This window comes from Apium graveolens, chromosome 11, assembly GCF_009905375.1.
Source record: "Apium graveolens cultivar Ventura chromosome 11, ASM990537v1, whole genome shotgun sequence".
NCBI lineage: Eukaryota > Viridiplantae > Streptophyta > Magnoliopsida > Apiales > Apiaceae > Apium > Apium graveolens.
In genome coordinates this window covers 132,728,851-132,732,807 of record NC_133657.1, presented here as the reverse complement: position 1 = coordinate 132,732,807, position 3,957 = coordinate 132,728,851, and the positions used below count along the sequence as shown (strand labels likewise).

Genomic DNA, 3,957 nt, shown 5'->3' with positions numbered 1-3,957 from the left:
AAGTAATCATATATTGGTGCGTGAGTTTAATTAGACAATAAATTAGTCTGAGTCTCTGTGGGAACGAACTAGAAAGTATTCTATATTACTTGCGAACGCGTATACTTTCGTGAATATTAGCGCGTGTTTTCGCCCTAACAAGTTTTTGGCGCCGCTGCCGGGGACTCGGCGTATTTGTTTAGTTTATGTACTTACCATCATTGGTCATTAGGACTCAGTGATTAGGACGTAGTAGTTACTTATCATTTCCGGTTGTGTTTCTGGTACTTTAGCGAGCGTTTATGCAAACTCGTTCTCGTACTTGCAAGAGGACTTTAGATACAGCTGAGGAGACAGATGAAGTTCTTGATATTCCGGAGAAGTTAGATTTTGAAGATTTGGATTCAGGAACTGAGCGGAAAGAACCAGTAAACATGGGTGATCGTATTGTTCAAGCTGATCCAGCTCTTTTGGATTTTTCTCGGCCAAAAATTGATGACATTCAGTCAAGCATTCTTCATCCGGCTATTCAAGCTAACACCTTTGAAATCAAGCCGGGCACTATTCAGATGGTGCAGAATTCTGTTTCTTTTGGAGGAGCGGCGACTGAAGACCCCAACATGCAGATAAGGAATTTTGTCAAGATCTGTAGCACTTTTAAGTAATAATGGCGTGACTGATGAGGCTATCAAGCTGAGGCTTTTCCCATTCTCACTGAGGGACAAAGCTAAGGACTGGTTACATTCTGAACCAGCTGGGTCCATCACTATGTGGCAAGATCTTGCGCAAAAGTTTCTGGTGAAGTTTTATCCGATGGCAAAGACTGCTGCTATGAGGAATGCTCTTACTCAGTTTGTGTAGCAACCTACAGAATCTATGTGCGAAGCTTGGGAACGATACAAGGAAATGTTGAGAAAGTATCCACATCATGGAATGCCCGATTGGATGGTGATCACTGGTTTCTATAATGGTTTGGGGGCCCAATCTTGGCCCATGCTCGATGCAGCAGCTGGAGGCGCCTTATGGGCTAAAAGCTATACTGAGGCTTATAATCTTATCGAGACTATGGCTGCAAATGGGCATCAAAACCCAACTCAGAGGATGATGCCTGGTAAGGTAGCAGGTATTCTGGAAGTCGATGCAGCCACCGCTATTGCAGCACAGCTTCAAGCGCTGTCAATGAAGGTTGATTCTCTGGCTACATATGGAGTTAATCAAATAGCTATGGTTTGTGAGCTTTGTGCAGGTTCTCATGCTACGGATCAGTGTTCTCTTGTCAACGAATCTGTTTAGTATGTGAATAATTATCAGCGACAACAGCAGCCTGTGCCAGCTACCTATCATCCTAATAACAGAAATCATCCAAATTTCAGCTGGGGGAATAATCAGAATGCTATTCAGCCCCCATATCAGCAAGGCGTGAGTAAACAGTTTAACCCACCTGGATTTCAGCAACCACAACAGTATGCTCAAAGGCAATCATATCCTCAATAGGGAAGTGCAGCTGCACCTACTAGTGCTAATTTTGAGGAACTTAAGCTTTTATGCAAGAGTCAGGCGGTTTCTATCAAGACTTTGGAAAATCAAATCGGTCAATTAGCCAATGCAGTGCTCAATCGTCAACCTGGCACTCTTCCCAGTGACACAGAAGTACCAGGCAGGAAGGAAGCTAAAGAGCAAGTCAAGGCTATTACCTTAAGGTTTGGAAAAGTTGCTGATGCTTAAAAGGCAAAAGAAGGAGAAGCTGAAATTAGAGATGAAGAAGCTAAGCAAAAGGAGAAAGCGGCGGAACCAAGGAAGACTACTGTTGAACACACTCTGCCTGAGGGTAATACAGGGGAGAAACAGCTCTATCCTCCACCACCTTTTCCTAAGAGATTGCAGCAACAAAAGCTGGATAGACAGTTCGGTAAGTTTCTGGAGGTGTTCAAGAAACTTCACATCAATATACCTTTCGTTGAGGCTCTGGAGCAAATGCCTAGTTATGCGAAGTTTATGAAGAGTATTCTTTCAAGGAAGGTGAAACTGGATGACCTTGAGACCGTTGCTCTCACGGAAGAATGCAGCGCTGTTCTGCAACAAAAGTTACCGCCAAAGCTGAAAGATCCAGGTAGCTTCACCATTCCTTGCACCATTGGCAAGTTGACTTTTGACAAGTGCCTTTGTGATTTGGGAGCGAGCATCAATATGATGTCATTGTCGATCTTTAAAAAGTTGGATTTGCCTGATCCAAAGCCCACATACATGTCTCTACAATTGGCTGATCGTTCCATTACTTACCCAAGGGGCATAGTGGAGGATGTGCTAGTCAAGGTGGATAAGCTCTTCTTTCCTGCAGATTTTGTTATTCTGGATTTTGAGGAAGATAAGAAGATTCCCATAATCTTGGCTGTACCTTGATAGATGTGCAAAAATGTGAACTTACTATGCGGGTACAAGATCATGATGTGACCTTCAACGTATTCAAGGCAATGAAATTCCCTACTGAAGATGAGGAGTGTTTAAAAATGGATGTGATTGATTCTGCGGTTACTTCGGAACTTGATCGCATGCTAATGTCTGACGCATTGGAAAAGGCCTTAGTGGGGAATTTTGACAGTGATTATGAAGATGGCAACGAGCAATTACAATATCTGAACGCTTCTCCCTGGAAGCGAAAGCTGGACATGCCGTTTGAATCTCTTGGTACTTCTGACCTCCAGAATGCTGAAGGAAAGCTCAAACCATCAATAGAGGAAGCACCTACCATGGAGCTCAAGCCATTACCTGAACACTTGAGGTATGCTTTTTTAGGTGATGCATCTACTTTACCTGTTATTATTGCATCTGACCTTTCAGGTAGTGAGAAAGACAAGCTCTTAAGGATTTTGAGAGAATTCAAATCGGCTATTGGATGGACCATAACAGACATCAAGGGGATAAGTCCTTCATATTGTATGCATAAAATTCTGCTAGGGGAAGGTAGTAAGCCGACTGTTGAACAGAAGTACAGACTGAATCCTATCATGAAGGAGGTGGTGAAGAAAGAAATTCTGAAATGGCTGGATGCAGGCATCATTTATCCTATTTCTGACAGTTCGTGGGTGAGCCCCGTACAATGTGTACCTAAGAAAGGAGGTATCACTATGGTAGCAAATGAAAAGAATGAGCTCATCCCCACTCGAACAGTCACAAGATGGAGAGTATGCATGGATTATCGAAAGTTGAACAAAGCCACGAGGAAAAACCACTTCCCTCTTCCGTTCATTGATCAGATGCTTGACAGGTTGGCTGGTCACGAGTATTTTTGTCTTCTGGATGGCTATTCTGGGTATAATCAGATTTGTATTGCACCAGAGGATCAGGAAAAGACTACCTTGACTTGTCCATTTGGCACGTTTGCTTTTCGTAGAGTTTCGTTTGGGTTATGTGGCGCCCCGACCACTTTTCAGAGATGTATGATGGCTATATTCTCTGACATGATTGGAAATAATGTCGAGGTGTTCATGGACGACTTCTCCGTCTTTGGACATTCGTATGATGAATGTTTGAATAATCTTCGCGCCGTACTCAAAAGGTGCGTGGAAACTAATTTGGTGCTCAATTGGGAGAAATGTCATTTTATGGTGCGTGAAGGCATTATTCTTGGGCATAAGGTCTCTAGCAAGGGTCTGGAGGTGGACAAGGCCAAGGTGGGAGTCATTGAAAATCTTCCACCACCTATTTCTGTGAAAGGAATCCGTAGTTTTCTTGGTCATGCGGGTTTTTATCGGCGATTCATCAAGGACTTTTCAAAGACATCTAAGCCGTTGTGCAATTTGCTTGAGAAAGATGTGCCTTTCAAATTTGATGATGAATGTTTGGCGGCATTCGAGACTCTCAAGAAGAGTTTGATCACTGCACCAGTTATTACAGCACCAGACTGGACAGAGCCGTTTGAGATGATGTGTGATGCGAGTGATTATGCGGTAGGTGCAGTTCTGGGACAGCGCAAGAATA

The 3,957-nt window shown here is 43.3% G+C and overlaps 1 non-coding gene across 1 annotated transcript; it reads right to left on the bottom strand.

The window, feature by feature from the left end:
• Nucleotides 1–807: 807 nt before the first annotated feature.
• On the bottom strand, nucleotides 808–914 carry LOC141699048 (small nucleolar RNA R71). The gene has a single exon (XR_012565538.1). It is a non-coding gene; the product is annotated as a small nucleolar RNA R71 (small nucleolar RNA).
• Nucleotides 915–3,957: the final 3,043 nt, after the last annotated feature.